At 48.6% G+C, this 16,779-nt stretch overlaps 1 protein-coding gene across 1 annotated transcript in view; it reads left to right on the top strand.

Moving 5' to 3' along the window:
• SMTNL1 (smoothelin like 1) overlaps positions 1-16,779 on the top strand; it is a 208,942-nt gene that overhangs the window by 109,157 nt on the left and 83,006 nt on the right. The gene's annotated exons all lie outside the window — the stretch shown is intronic.

The raw sequence follows: 16,779 nt of genomic DNA, 5'->3' as shown, positions 1-16,779 counted from the left end.
ACACACAGAGGACACACAGCCGCCTGTAGACACACGGACACACACACTCCCTCTGCCTTGTGCTTTTCTTTGGCCACATGGGAGGGCACAGAACACACCTTTCCCCATTTGCCTACCAGCTTAACTCTCTCCTAATCTCATGCTCCCAGGGTGGCCAGCAAATCCCAAGCACAGCCGATCTGCCAGCACAGAATCCAAAGAGCCCCAGGGACCAGGACTGGACAGCTTTCCAGAACACCCCCTGGGGGTGCCCTACCTCTTCGCCTCCCAGGACCCCTTTGAGTACCTCCTGCCTCACCCCCAGCCCAGGTTCTGAAAGAGCCTCCTGGCCAGGCTGCGTTAATTAAGTATTCATTATCACCCCATTTTTTATTAATCAAAGACACGTATAATTGCCCATCGGAGCCTGTGATCAGCATGAGACGGCCAGCCGAACCAGCTGCGCTGCTAGCATTCTGGCCCAGAGCAAGTGAGCTGCCAGCTTCCTGGCCATTTCCTCCTCAAAGCTGAATGGGGGGGGGGGGGGGGCCTTCTTGCTCATTCAGTGCAGTAGGTTGACCCTCAGGCCCGGCCTCCTGGATCCTTGCCTCCAGGGTCCCAGGGACTCAAGCTATTCCAAGCCCACCCTTCATTTTAAGGAGGAAGAAATGAGAGGTTAGGACGGCGGAAGGCCAGAAGAACCAGGAGGTACTTTCCAGATCGCTACCAAAACACAAAGGATAAAGGAAATACAACTGCCCTAACTGGTTTGGCTCAGTGGATAGAGCACTGGCCTGCGGCCTGCAGACTGAAGGGTCCCAGGTTCAATTCTGGTCAAGGGCATGTACCTTGGTTGCGGGTACATCCCCAGTAGGGAGTGTGCAGGAGGCAGCTGATGGATGTTTCTCTCTCATCGATGTTTCTAACTCTCTATCCCTCTCCCTTCCTCTCTGTAAAAAATCAATAAAATATATTTTAAAAATAAATAAATAAATAAGAGTCCTTATGTTAAAAAAAAAAAAAAAAAGAAAGAAAGAAGAAAGAAAATACAACCACCCAAGCCACTGACCACATGGAATGGGGACAGCTATGGACCTGTTCCCGGGTGTCATAGTTACACAGCCCTGAGCAAGCTCTCTGCCTGCCCCACTGTGAGATGAGAGCTGTAGTGCTTAATTACAGTCATTGTCACAAAAGAAATAGGAGGTGAGTTTGTTGCTGCAGGGACTTAACCTAGAACATGTGGAACATTAGAGAAAACAATGTCTGATGCTCTCTCTATCAATCTTTTCCTTCAGAATTAACTGATGGCATATATTTTTAAAAACACACACAATTAACTGATGGGGGGAAAATACATAAGAAAATATAGCCGCTTAGACAAACAGGATTTAAGATGCAAGATTTTCTGTTACTGCAAGACACAAAGACACTGAAATTAATTCAAGCCCTATCTCCTGCTCTGGCTTACAATTTGGTCTCCTGAGGACCTGGGGGATCAGTGAGTGTGGAAGTAGCAAAGAAAGAACAGAAGAAGTCGAAGCAAATAGAGATTTTTAGAATGTCAATTGGCAGGAGCCTGTCAGAAAGCCCAGCTCACCAGCTGTCTGGGCATCCAGGACTGGAGCTCAGGACTCAGGACAGGTCGTCAGGGCTCTGTCCACCTCGTCTTGTTACCTCTCTCTTGGTTCTCAGTGCCCCGGCTCACACCCACATCAATGTCTGCAGAAGGCACTGCCCCTAGGGATCGAGTCTCACGGAAACTGTCGGGGCAGAATGACAGGATGAACCATCCCCGTTCGTTTTGGCTCGAGTTCCAGCAGCTCGCAGAGGCACCTGCTCATCGGATCACTCTCATGCCTCACTCTGATGAGGATTAACATGTAACATCAGAGAGAGGAGTGATTATAATAAGATCTGATGGCGGCCCCCGATGTCTTCATTCTTTCTCCCTTTACTTCCTTTCCTCTTCACCCTGCATCCTTTTTTAATGTATTGATCCGCTCAACAAGCATTCGTGGTGCCTGAGGCTTTGTGCCAGAGGCTGGGATTCCGAGAGAAGAGACTCAGCACCTTCCTTCAAGGAGCTCGTTCTCTAGCTGGGGAGACAGACAAAGAACCCCAAGATTTCTGGCATGATCAGCACATGCAGGCAGCACAGCACATGCAGAGGCATGGAGCCCGGACAGAGCAAGAACATTCAGGAACCAGCGAGAGCAGACACGGCCAGGGGAATGGCCACACTGGAGGCTGGAGTGACGGCCTAAGTGAAGACACTTGGACAGCAGCCCATATCACTTAATCACGTCTATTGATTCTACCCCTGAATATCTCTCCTGTCCATCCTTGGCCACTGCCTTCTTCAGACATCATCTCCCACCCGGACATTACCTGCTTTCAAACCATCGCCATTCAGCCGTTGATTCCCATGGTTCTCTTTGATAAAGGCCTTGGATTTCAGATATGCCAAGCAAAAAGACAAATGAAGCAAAACATAAACTTTTTGTCCTTGCAAAATCCAGGCTTGTGCAAATCAAAATATCTGGGTTTACCAGCTTTGGTCTTCAAAGTGTTTTCAAGAGTTTGTTTTTAGAAGATAAAAGGTAAATTCAAATTTTTTTCATTCCAACTCGGGAGAAAATATGCACCATCTTGAAGCAATGCCAAAAAAAAACACACACACACAAAACAAGCACCCACAGATTTTGGGCCAATTTACTGATTTTATGGGTCCCTTTGAGCTTCAGTCTCCTCACCTATAGGTAAAAGTGGAATTGGGTTGTTGTATGGATTAAAGATAATGCAAGAAAATCACCCAATTAGTATACTAGCTAACTGATACATGCAGCTTTTGTTGTTAACAAAAAGTATTAATTACTGGAAAACAAAGGCAATCAGGAAGTCATATCTGAGGATTGCAAAGTGCCCCTAACCTAAAAAAGGAGGGGAAATATCACTGCATGCTGCATGAGCTCAGCCATCTGCATCAGGAGTCATACCCCAGGGAACTGAGCTCTAGGCAACACCCAAGCAAACATCAGTGTAACTAGGGTGACCTCCCCACTCGAGAAGGCTTGTCCAGAGCAGGGGCCTGTGTGTGTGTGCTGTGAGCTGTGGGAAGGAAGTCTCTTCAAGAGCCAGAGAGGACAGAGGGGGAGCGAGTCTGACAGCTGGCCCTTCAGGGTGTCTCCCGCTGTGCTCAGCAGTTCTGACAAGCCTGGGAGCCTCTACGTAGCCCTGAATGAAGATGAGGCCTCCTTGCTCCAGGGAGACTTTTCTCTAACCAAGGGTGAATCCGAAAGGACGCCCTAAAGCTACTGGGGTTGCGCCAGTCAAGTCAACCAGCTCAGCCCTGGAGGATGTTGGAGTCAGCAGATGTTTGCAGTCAGATCAGTCTCCCTCTGCATGCGTGCATGCGTTCAGGGGAGTAGGGCTCCTGGACCAGCCACAGGGAGCTTCCGGGCCAGTTCCTGTGCTAGAAAGAGGCCACATGAGCCGCCTGCTGCTCATTGCCCTCCACCCAGCTCTACGTCCATGTTCACCAAGAAACCATCTATTGGTAACTGGACTTCTCACATAGACTTTGCCAGAACACAGTACCCTGGGTGCACTGACAGCTTCTGAACCTCCCAAGCTAAGGACCACACCTGACCCCTGAGAGGTAACATAACACCTATCAGTAGGACCTCATATTCACTGAGCGCTGACCACCCATCAGGCACCATTCTAAATGCTTTGTGCTGACTCTCACGACAATCCTGTGGAGACAGGTGTTGTTAGCATCCATGATCTGGGCCACCTGAGATAATGCAATTAATTAATGAATTAAGCAATTCCCCCGAGATCACAGAGGTAGTCATTGACAGAGCTGGGATATTCTTAATCAGTACCCCACCAGCCTCCCTAAGCCCCTCACCCCAGGCGCTGGATAGAGCATGACCTCCGAATTGGGTTAATATGGGCAGCAATTATTAGTAACAGGAATGGGAGTGGTACCCCTTTCAGAGGTGTCCTTGGTTAAAACAAGAGAGGAACACTGCCTCTCATTCAGCCATGGGGCTGTGTCTCCCGGCCTGACTTTTCTAACCACCCACCCCCACCCACATGCACTCTCATGAAAAGAAGAAATGGGTCCAGGAGGAGGAGACAGGATTCCTGAGTGAAAACAACAGGATTTATGAACCACCCAAGATAAAAAGAACAGGAAATAGCTGGGGCCAATGGAACACTCCCCTTTTGCTATAGGGAAAGGCCAAGAGAGCAGTTTCCATGGTACAGAAGGGGGGGCCAGGGGGGCGGGGAAGGTGTCAGGGACTAACTGGAAGGAGGGGGAAATTGGGGAGAAGGGGAACCGCTCCACCTGCCAGGAGTGCACACATATGGCTGAAGCCCCAGCACCCCTCTCACATGCCTTCCTGTCCCTCTCTACCCTTCCTCCCTGCATCTGCCAGATCAAGTGTTGGTGACACTAGAAAAGGCCCCATCAGGATCTGTAGACAGGACCCTGGGCAGAGAAGCAGAGATGTGGGTCTGGAAGGCCCTCGCTGGACCCTCTAGAGCACCTTTCCCTTTGGGACTGGCTGCGACACTGGGACTCCGTGAAGGGGAGCAGGGGTCTGCCGTGGGGTGCAGCCGTCTCCCCTCCCTGTTCAGAGGACAGATGGTGAGTCTGCCCCGGGAGTTTCTGCTTGGAAGCTGAAATGGCCTGACAGTGACTCAGAAACCACGGAAGTTCTCGAGGCTGATGGATTCTTATAGATTGTACGGCAACTCTGCCCATGGGCTGCAAAACCGCAGGCGGGCTGTGACCACACTCAAGGAAGGAGCCTTCGGCTGCAAATGGCTTCTGCCTTCTGAGTCTTAAAGCAAACCGACTCGGCGTTCACTCCCTTTGAGACGAACTTGCCTTGAATGTGTCTCCTTCTCCTAGAATTCCCCTCAATGAAAACATCATTTGGGTGTTAATAACGACAACAGGAATGGCTACCATCTACTGAGTGTAGCTTGTAGGTCAAGCACTGTGCTAAGAGAATCACTTCACCCTTATGGCCACCCCGGTAAGGCGGCTGCTAACGTTATGCCCACTTTATTTGTTTTTATCTTGTTATTGTTGTTTTTTAATTCTCACCTGAGGGTATTTTTCCATTGATTTTTAGAGAGAGGGAAAGACAGAGGGAAAGACAGAGAGAAATATCAATGTGAGAGAAACGCATGGATTGGTTGCCTCTTGCACGCACCGTGACCAGGGCCCAAGGTGGGGAGGAATACGCCCGTAACCGGAATCAAACCCGGGACCCTTCCGTCCGCAGGCCGACGCTCTATGCATTATGCCCACTTTAAAGGTGAAGACTCAGAGGCCCAGAGAGAGAGAGAGAGAGAGAGTAACCTGCCAAGTCACACAGCTGGTAAGTGGGAAGAGATAGACTTCCAACCCAGGTAAGCAGATTCCTCCAGGAACCTTCCTTGATGCTCCCCCACCCCCTAACCTTCCCCACTCAGAATCCTCTCTCTGTCCTCCTTGGTCTTGTTATCAAACAGAAAGAGTTCGTCCATCTGATGCTGGCAGAGCCAACACCAAGAATTGCTGTGGAGAATATAGGCTATTTTGTTATGAACGGCGCCACCCAGGAGAATGGGAATCTAATGCTGAAAGGCCCAAACTCCCCTATGGCATGTAGGTTACAGATTATAAAGGTAAAATCACAAAACAGTGAGGGTTAGGGATTCCAGTCATGCTGGGACCTGATTGTCAGAGGTGAGGAAAGGGTGATGAAGTATTTCTTCAGGTCTTGAGGACAGTCCTAAGGGCTGTTCCAGCATCCCTCTGACTGGCTTCATGGGAAAGTAGCCAGGGGGACATTCCACCTTAGGGCTCAGGGGCTGAAACATATCTTAGAGCAAGATGTTACCTTTAGCCTGCAGAGGTCCAGACTGTGTAATCATTAGGCAGGTCCGGGCTGCTGTCTTTTGCCGCCGTGAAGCTTGAAGCTTGCTGATTATCGGGGGAAAGGCTAGGTCTCTGAATGGTATATGGAGAGATGTGATTTCTAGAGCTAGGTCTTAAAGATAAATTTAATCAACGTTATAAGGATCCTCGGTTTCAGTCTCACAGCATACCTTTTCATACCATTCTTTGGACATCTCACTTATACTACCCTGATGGTGTTTCCTCCCCAGCCTCCCTGTGAGAGCTTAGTTGTTGTGATTAGGTGTGAGGGAAATGACCTACACTAAACAAACTCATAGGAGACTGATTGATAAACCTGAAAAGCAATTTATTAATTTACACCGAGAAGTGAAGCCACCCCACAGACAGGCATCCTGAGGTTGGCTGGTTAGCACAGTCTCAGGAAGGATACTTTTGGGAAAGGAAATCAATACCAGAAGGTTCTTTGTTCAGTACAAAGTCAGAGTGAAGGGAGTTGATGGATTGACACTTAGATGAAGTCTGACACATCTGTCTAAAGCCTCCTACCTACCAATGGGCCAAAATACCTAAGGCAGGAAGCCATAGAGGTGTCTTCTTCTCTGGTTAATGCTGGATTTTTCTGGATCCTACAAAGATCCTATCTTTCGGGCTTCATCTATCATGATCGTGGCTGGCTTTTTTGTTTGCTTGTTTGTTTAGATTAATTTCTGCATATTTCATAAGACGGAAAGGCAATTTCCCAATGAGGCCTGTGGAAGAAGAATCACTATGTACTAGCTGTCCTGCCTGCCTGTGCAAAGCTTTCACTCCCATGCTCTCCTTTAATCCTCTAACTGCCTCGCGATGGCGATGGAGGAGTGGCAGGTGGAGAAAGCCAGGGAAGCCAGATGGCCTGGGTGTGAATCCCAGTAAGTCTGCGTCCCCTTCTCTAAACTGGAGATAACAATAGCACCCACCTCATCATTTGTCGAGAGAATTCAATGAGTTAATACACATATAGTGCTTAGAACAGTGGCTGGCATCTGGTAAGCACTCAATACTTGTTAGGGATCATTAATAATTCATTGTATAGATGAAAAAACTGAAGCCCACGAAAATGAAAAGGCAACTGGGATCATACAGCCAGGAAGTGGTGAAGATAGAATTCCAAGTCCAGCTGGCTTCCTTCAAGTGCCAAGGTCTTTCCCCAAACCAGTCCCTTATCCTGGATCGTTCATAAAAATCTGAAGGAGAGCTTGTTTAAAAATATAGCTGCCCAGCCCTGGCTGGTTTGGCTCAATGGATAGAGCGTTGGCCTGCAGACTGAAGGGTCCTGGGTTCCATTCCGGTCAAGGGCACATGCCTGGGTTGCGGGCTCAGTCCCCAATAGGAGGTGTGCAAGAGGCAGCCAATCAATGAATCTTTCTCTTCATTGATGCTTCAATCTCTCTCTCCCTCTCCCTTCCTGTCTGAAATCAATAAAACTGTATTTTTAAAAAATACAGCTACCCACTCCACCTCCCAGATGGGTAAAATTTTAAAGGATGAAAATAAGGCTGATTCAAGAGTTTTAGGGTTGCAAACCAGAAATGCAACTTATGCAATGCCCAGAGTGTTCTGAAGAAGAGAGAAACGCTGAGGGTTCTTATAGTAAAAAGTATATTCTTGAGAAGAATTGGTCTTGCATTCTTAGCCTCTGGGTTGGTCCAAGGTATTTACTCTAGATCAGGGTGGGGAACCATTTTTCTGCCAAAGGCCATTTGGATATTTATAACATCATTCAAGGTCCATACAAAATTATCAACTTAAAAATTAGCCTGCTATATTTAATTAACTCACTCCTAATGCCTTGGCAGGTCCAGACCAAATGATTCCATGGGCCTTACATGGCCTGAGGGCCAGACATTCCTCACCCCTGCTCTAGATGACCAGTGATCTGGATAATGGATGGCAGGCTGTCTGGGACATTGACTCAGGACTGGAAAGTTCAAAACGTTATGTTTCCAGGCTAATTAGAACAAGAATAGAACAAATTTTAAAAAATAATAATAGAATTGTTTCCTTGTGCCTCAACCTGCTTGATTTTTAGTAATTTAGCAGCTTGACTAGAATGACTCCATTTTATTTCTTCACTCTATTTCTCACAACACACTTAAGAGTATCCTATCTAATAAAAGAGAAACATGGTAATTGGCATACGACCGCTACCCTTCCCATTGGCTAATCAGGGCAATATGCAAATTAACTGCCAGCCAAGATGGTGGCCGGCAGCCAGGCAGCTTGAAACTAACATGAGGCTTGCTTGCTTCAGTGACAGAGGACTCCAACGTTCCCCGCCTGCTGCTGCAGGCCTCTGAGCTGCAACTCTAAGCCACTATGTAACAAATATAGAAGGTAAACAAAACCCCATAAACCTGCCGGGCTTTAGCCAGCAGGATCGCAACATTGTAAGCAAAGGCCAGAAACCTACTTTTAGCAGCGGAGGCCTAAGAGCTGGAGCCAAGCCTCAAAGCTAAAGCTGGCCCAGGATAAAAAAAGAAAAAAGAAAAAAAGGAGCTGTTGGGAGCTTCAGTCACCCCCAGCCTGAAATCAGCCCTCAGCCCCTCACCCAGACTGGCCAGGCACCCCAGTGGGGACCCCCACCCTGAAGGGTGTGTGGCCAACTGCAAACAGCCATCATCCCCTCACCCAGGCTGGCCAGGCACCTCAGTGGGGACCCCCACCCTGATCCAGGACACCCTTCAGGGCAAACCAGCCGGCACCCACCCGTGCACCAGGCCTCTACCCTATATAGTAAAAGGGTAATATGCCTCCCAGCACCGGGATCAGTGGAGCCACGAGGCCTCCCAGGACTGGGATCAGCATGACAGGGGGCAGCGCCCAAACCCCCTGATCGCCCTGCAGCTCTGTGTGTGACAGGGTGCAGCGCCCCAACCCCCTGATCGGCCCTGCTCTGTGAGTGACAGGGGGAAGTGCTCCAACCCCCTGATTGACCCTGCTCTGTGCGTGACAGGGGGTGGCGCCGCAACCTCCCCATCGACACTGCCTTGAGTGTGACAGGGGGCGGTGCCCCAACCCCCCAATCGGCCCTACCCTGAGCTGACTGAGGGTGACATCACAACCTCCCGATCCGCCCTGCTCGGTGCATGACAGGGGCAGCGCCCCAACTCCCCAATCGGCCCTGCTCTGAGCCCGACCAGGGGCTGCACCTAGGGATTGGGCCTGCCCTCTGCCACCTGGGAGCAGGCCTAAGCCAGCAGGTCGTTATCTCCCGAGGGGTCCCAGACTGCGAGAGGGCACAGGCCGGGCTGAGGGACCCCCCTGCCCCCCGAGTGCACAAATTTTTGTGCACTGGGCCTCCAGTCTATATATATAAAAGGCTAAACAACTGTCCAACCGGTGGACCAGCTGGTAGGTATGATGTGCACTGACCACCAGGGGGCAGACGCTCAACACAGGAGCTGCTGAGCGATAGCAACTTTGCAGAATGCCCTCTCGCACTCCGGGACCCCTTGGGGGATGTCAAACTGCTGGTTTTGGCCTGATCCCCTCAGGCCAGGCCGAGGGACCCCACCTGCCAGAGGGACCCCGCTCAATCCACAGACGCCCTTTGAGCCTCAGTGCTGCCCCACGTGGGCCCCCCGGGGAGGGACTGCCAGAGGTTGGCTCCAGGGTATGTCTGGCCCATCTCTCACCCAGTCCTGCCCCACTGGCCACCTTCTAATTAATTTCCTTTCAATGTGCACGAATCCATGCACCAGGCCACTGGTATATGTGTGTGTGTGCGTGTGTAGTATTAATTCTATTTGTGTGAAGTTTAAGAACAAAAAAGTGAGCCAATAGTGATAAAAATCAGATCAGTAGTTGATGGCTGCCAGAAGGGGAGAAGTGGGTTAATTACCTCTAATGAGAAGAGGTAGGGTGGAGCCTTCAGGGAACTTGGAAGTGTTCTATGTCTTGATCTGAGTGGTAATTATACAGCTCTATTCACATGTGAAAACTCACTTCAGGTTTGTGCCCTTTACTGAGTGTATGATGTACCATCGTTTAAAATGGAATCAGCTTCCTGGGCCCCACCCCCAGACATATGTGATGACTCTGATGCAGTTCAAGGACCACTCTGGGGAGACTCTGCCCTGCACCCCATTTCTCTGCATCTGTGTAGTCAGATCTTTCTGAATTCCTCCTAAAACTAACATTTTCAAGGAGAAAGAACACCCAACTTTAATCCTACTTCTCTGGGATTTGAAAAAGCAAATTCCTGGTCACACTGTCATCTTGGGCATGGGACTTTGACAAAGTTCCTTCCTAGGAACGGTGTCGGAGGTGTGTGAACCACCTCCGACGTGGAATCGCTCTTGGTTTCAGACGTCAAGTAGCTTTGTGGTTTTCCGCTTTCGTGGGCCGTTCCTTTGGGAACTGCTAGGAATTGGCGCTTCTTTGTTTTCATACTTCACCACATTCCAAACACCACCCAGCTGCCCTCCCCTGTGTGAACAGGGCCAGTGCAGTTGCCCCATCGTGAGTGGCTGAGTCTTTTAAACTCTGGAGTCTCTCGCTCCCCAAGCGGAGAGGCATCTTCCCTGCGGAAAGTTCTTGAAGGTCATGAGGCTCCTGGACGCAAATGGCCTGAGTCTGCACAGCTCAACATGAGCACGGCTTTCTTTCCTCCCGTCTAGGACACAGACGTACCTGCGGATGGGACGACGGCACCAATGTCCACTCGGAGACCCTGTTGCTCCATCTCCCCTCCCCAGCCAGTTTCCGTCCTTCCTAGCGGAGCCTGGGCCATGGGCTGCTGCTTCCTGGTGGAGGAAAAGGAAGAAACCGGATAATCAGGCCCTGGTGTGTACACTGTTCTCTACAATTTGCCAAACAAAGCATGTCCCCAGTCCCTCCCTGAGCACCTGCCCCACCGGCCAGCAGGACTACAGGCGGAGTCCTTGAGGAAGCGCTAGGTTTCAGAGTCCTCGGGGAGAAGAAGCAGATACCTCCCAGGGGTAACAGCACAGATGCTATCAGCTGTTCATCAGCCCACATCTGATGCGTGTCTGGGCTCAGACTCAGTGATTGGGCTCAGGCCCAACACCTGAGTAGGTGAGAGGCAGGGGTGGGGCGGTGATGCTCAGACTCCATTTTGCAGCTGGTGGCTTGAGTCTTCTGGAAAAGCTGACCAGGCTAAGTGTACTTTATCTGTAATCTCCCCCTGACTCCCGGTACAGTCACACCAGTCGGCCACAGAACCTCTCTTCCGTCTACCCACGCCAGGCAGCCAGGGCAGCCAGGGCAGCCAGAGAGCCTGGCCTGAGGCAGGAAGGAGGCCTCACTCACCAGTCTTCCTCCAGCTCCCACTGCCCTCCGCCCACTGGGGCTGCTAGTTGTAGCTGCCCTGCCTCATCCTATAATGTGTGCACCTCAAAGTCAGGGGTCATCAGAGTCCCCCCACATAGGGTCCATCTTTCTTTTTTAATATATATATATTTTTTTATTGATTTCAGAGAAGAAGGGAGAGGGAGAGATAGCAACATCAATAATGAGAGTCATTGATCGGCTGCCCCCTGCACACCCCACACTGGGGATGGAGCCCGAAACCCAGGCATGTGCCTGCTGGAAGCCGGTCCACCCTTGCTGCTTGACGCAGTCACGGCAGGGAAGAAACATCTGCACAGCTTATGTTTCAAGGGACCTGGCGTATATGACATATGTTAGCTCCCCCTCTTAGCGCTATGTGTTTTAATCAGGACCACCTCCCCGAGAAAGGTTGTTTCCCCAGGTTAGGGGTTAACAGGACTAAGGAAGAGAATAAATCAGTGAAACCCCCTAGTGTTACAGAAATACCGTGTACTACTTATGAAGGACTTGGACTAAGACTGTTGGCAATAAATTTGGGACTTGTTGGGCCCACATCCCCAGGGGTCTGCCCACCAGGGAAAGCACCAAAGCCTATACCCCTGGAGACCCACCGACACAGGGCAGTCCCAGGGAAGGCAAGCAGTGAGGCTGGGAAGACATAACCTTTACTGGGTAGGATAATCTCCTTCAGTCACTTCCTTGTAGCTTATCAATAGAGCAATAGAATAGTGACCTTGGAACAGCCCTTATAATGGAACACAGAGATTGTTTATAGGTCAACGCCCAATCACTGAGCCAAGCTGGCCGGGCTAGGGTCAGTCTTTAAACTTTATGAAGGTGCAAAGGAGAGACCTGTAATCAAACCTGGAAACAGAGAGCCCCAAAGCAAGTAATGGGATTAGAGCAGTGGTTCTCAACCTTCTGGCCCTTTAAATACAGTTCCTCATGTTGTGACCCAACCATAAAATTATTTCCATTGCTACTTCATAACTGTAATGTTGCTACTGTTATAAATCGTAATGTAAATATCTGATATGCAGGATGGTCTTAGGCGACCCCTGTGAAAGGGTCGTTCGACCGCCAAAGGGGTCGCGACCCACAGGTTGAGAACCACTGGATTAGAGGCACGCTGACAAATGGGGTCCAAGAAGCCGGGCTGGCAGATCCAGGAAGGGCAACTGAAGGGAACTGGTCCCCACTGAGCTCTGTGCATGGTCTGGCCTAGACCTGGTCATGCTGACAAGTTGGGTCCACGCAGGGTATGGGATGTCTGCGGGGTTCCCTGTGATTGGGGACTGGGAGGGCCCAGAGCTGTGAAGAATCCAAGTTGGTCTACAAGATTCTGGAGTTAAAATATCCTAAAGAAGATGGGACATGCCCTAGCTGGTTTGGCTCAATGGATAGAGTGTCGGCCTGCAGACTGAAGGGTCCCAGGTTCGATTCCAGTCAGGGGCACATGCCCAGGTTGCAGGCTTGATTCCCAGTCGGGGGCATGCAGGGGGCAGCCAATCAATGATTATCTCTCGGCTCAGGGAAGCTCCTGAAATATATCTCAACCCCAAACTTGCTCTGAAGCCATCAGCAGCCACTGCTGGGAGAAAGGAGAGGTTAAAACCTTCCACTGAAAAGAGACTGAAAGAGGGTCCCGGGCCCTGCACGTGCAGTGGGAGAGGCCTCCGGGCCCTGGTATCTCAACTCCTCCGTCTGGGCCCACCTGCAGCCTGAAGAGTCTGCATTCCTTAGGTGGGTCTTGCCTCAGGCAGGACATTCCTCTCTTTTTTAATTTTAAACTTTAAATTATTAAAGAGATAATACATGCACAGGTGCTTCGTTTCGTTTTAATTAAAAAAAAGTACAAAAGGTTACAGAGTAAAAAATAAGTTTCCCACGATCTGGGGCAGAACCTGAGGGGGCTGTTGTGGGCATGGAGGTGGGAGAATCTCTACTAGTCACTTTCCCAAGCCCCTCAAATTACCCTGAGTACAGTCTGCTGGCTGGACAAGCACTGGGGCAAGACCAGTCCTTGCCCTGTCATCTCAACCAGAGTCCTTCCAACGCACAATCTGGCAGCTCCTCTTACCTGTTCTGTTGATGTCTTTTCAGAGAGCCTCTATGCATGTTATCTGTATGTGTGTGTATGGTGATGTACATTTCATCCCACAGGGTTTTGACACAAATGGTTACATACTATCACATTAATCTGCCTTTTGCTTAGTTACTAGTAACTTAGTATCGTTGAGATTATTCCATATAAGAACATACAGGACCTTCTCCATTCTTTCTGATGGCTGTGTATGGATGGGCTGAAATTTAAGTAACCAATCCCCTACTGACGATATTTAGGTTGTGTGTGCTACATCATATGCTACTACAAACAAGGCCGCATTGACCATCCGTCTACACATGTCTTTGTGCACAGAGTAATTGCAGGATAATTCCCTAAAAAGTGAAGTGCGGGGTCAGTGAGCATGTGCATTTTAAAGTTAATAGCTGTTGGCAAATTGTCTTTAAAGGGGTCATACCACCCACCCGGCGTGGCTCAGTGGTTGAGCATCAAGCTATGAACCAGGTGGTTATAGTTTGATTCCTGGTCAGGGCATATGCCTGGGTTATGGGCTCGATTCCCAGTTTTGGGGGGGCGGAGGGAGGGGGCGGTGTGTGCAGGAGGCAGCAATCAATTATTCTCTTTCATCATTGATATTTCTCTCTCACTCTCTCCTTTCCTCTCTGAAATCATAAAAATATATGTAAAAATAATAAAATAAAAGGGTCTTACCAGTTAAGACCTCCACCCATAATAAATGAGTGCCTCTTTTCCCCACACCCTGGAGAGGCAAGAAATTCATAGGCCCACTTTGGGAGGAGGGTATGTCGGCCTGTTTTAGACCCCTCATCTTTAACAAGACCAAGGGAGGACTACAGTGGTAAGAGAAGAACACTGGGGTCAATCAGCTCTGTGACTTACCCACTGTGTGACTCCCGCAAGTGCCTTAATCTCTATGGGCCTTGGTTTCCCAACATGTAAAGTAGAAATTAAAAATCATATCCATTTCATAGGTTCATTATAAGGAGTCACTAATAAAGCTTCGGTTATGCCTATAGATAAGAGTACTGCGTTGTGTACTCAAAAATCTGTTAAAAGGTAAACGTCATGTAAAGTGTCCTTACAACAGTAAAATAAAAAGAATTGTTTACTGTATATTCTTTGGCCCAGAGATGGGCCAGTGGATGGGAAAAAAGCCAATAAAGGTAATGTATATGTAAAGCTTCTAAGATAGTGCCTGGCACACAGTAGGAACTTAATAAATAGGAAATAATTATTGTGGTGGGCAACCTTATGAATATGAGTGTCCTGTTTGTCTGCAAATGGCTTTGATCTGGATTTGGCTCAGAAGTCTTGGGGAGGCACTGCGCCTGGGGACAGGAAGGACACGGGACTGACTGCACCCAGCTGGGAGGGGCTGGGAGAGCCCAGAGAGGGCTTCTAGCTGGGATGGGTTCAGGCCTCAGGAATGACTGTACCTGAATGTGCAGGGGGTGTAAGACTGGAACCAAAGGTTTGGGCATAAAATGGTTCAAATTTTCCAAAAAGGAGTGTACAAGATGATCTTAGGTGATTTTTTATGCTATTAATGTTTTTGTATTTTATCGTACTTTGGTAAATATTACACATTTAAGAGATAATTCCAAGGCAATTCTTGCTCAAGATGATGCTAGAGAAGGTATTCAAATGTTTAAAGAGTGCATTGATTTCAAGTTGAAGATTAAGTAAATCATAGCACATGGTGTGTGAGCCAAAGTTATCCCCGCAAATTGTGGTGGTGACACATTAATAGCTGAAGTTCATTAAACAATGACACACAAAGCCATGGAAATCAGCACAAGTTCTGGAGTCAGACAGCCTGCGGTTGAAGCCCGGCTCGGCCACTTACCGTGAACAGCTAGGCAGGTGGGCTAACCCAGAGGGATCTCAGATCCCTGATCTGTAAAACGAGTGTAATATTAGTTTTTACTCACAGGGTTGTCATGAAGAGCCAATGAAATCACATACGTGACTCACCTCACTGCCTGGAAGGTAATGAACACTCAACAAATGTAATCATGATAATTATTACAGTGAACGTAGGCTAAAGAGTTTTGACTGTATCCTACAAGCAGTGAAAGAGGTTTTGTTTTTTTTTGTTTTTTTTAATATATTTTATTGATTTTTCACAGAGAAGAAGGGAGAGAGATAGAGAGTTAGAAACATCGATGAGAGAGAAACATCGATCAGCTGCCTCCTGCACATCTCCCTACCGGGAATGTGCCCGCAACCAAGGTACATGCCCTTGACCAGAATCGAACCCGGGACCCTTCAATCCGCAGACCAAGGCTCTATCCACTGAGCCAAACCGGTTTTGGCAGAGGTTTTGTTTTTATAGAACTCATTCGGTCATGAAAATAACACTTCAACAACATGAACAAGGAAGATTCTTAAACAAAAAGGAGAATCAGTCGTTATTCTCCCAACTTTAAATAATTTTCATTTTTTGCATTTTCTCCCCCAGACTTTGTCAACACGAGTACTTGCTGTTCATGGTTGTAACCACAGTGTGCATGCAAATTTTGAGTTCCGCTTTTTCTCAACAAATGTGCTGTTACACACAGTTTCCATGCTTCAGCATATTCCTCATAATGTCATTTTTGTGGCTGCATTTTTGCTTTGGTTAGATTAGCCATCATTTTCTTAACCATCTCGCTACCTGGAGAAGGGCAGCAGGGTCACCCCAATGGCCCACCTGGTGCTTTTTCATGTTGAATTTCCTGAAGATCAATTCCTGAAAGTTAAATTAATAGGACAAAAGGTAATATTTTCACGGCTCTTATTACACTTCCCTAGATTCGTGTTTTGTTTTGTTTTTAATATATTTTTTTTATTGATTTTTTACAGAGAGGAAGGGAGAGGGATAGAGAGTTAGAAACATCGATGAGAGAGAAACATCAATCAGCTGCCTCCTTGCACACCGCCTACTGGGGATGTGCCCGCAACCAAGGTACATGCCCTTGACCGGAATCGAACCCGGGACCCTTCAGTCCACAGGCCGACGCTCTATCCACTGAGCGAAACCAGTTAGGGCCCTAGATTCGTTTTTTGTTGTTGGTGTTAAATCCTCACTCGAGGATAGAGGGAAGGACAGAGCGAAATACCGATGTGAGAGAAACACGTCAATTGGTTGCAGCTGATGCTCTATCCACTGAGCCAAACCAGGTAGGGCCACTTTCCTAGATTCTTTTCCGGAGTTTCATGCATTGCTTCACTTTCTCATTTACATAGTGAATGGACAGGAGGAAACAATCCCTTTTCCCCAAAATTCTGTGGGCTGAAGCCACTGAATTTGCAAGGGAGAGTGAGTACCTGTGTGAGGGGCATGGTAAGAAGCAAGGTGAGGAGTCACAGCTCTAGTTCAGGGGCTATGGACCCTCCTGCCCATCCCCACCGCCACTGTGCAATTCAGACCCCACTGGGGGACCAATCACAGAAGCCTGCTGACAGATTTCTC

The sequence above is a fragment of the Myotis daubentonii genome, chromosome 9 (genome assembly GCF_963259705.1).
Source record: "Myotis daubentonii chromosome 9, mMyoDau2.1, whole genome shotgun sequence".
Taxonomy (NCBI): Eukaryota; Metazoa; Chordata; class Mammalia; order Chiroptera; family Vespertilionidae; genus Myotis; species Myotis daubentonii.
This window is presented reverse-complemented; position numbering and strand designations above follow the sequence as displayed.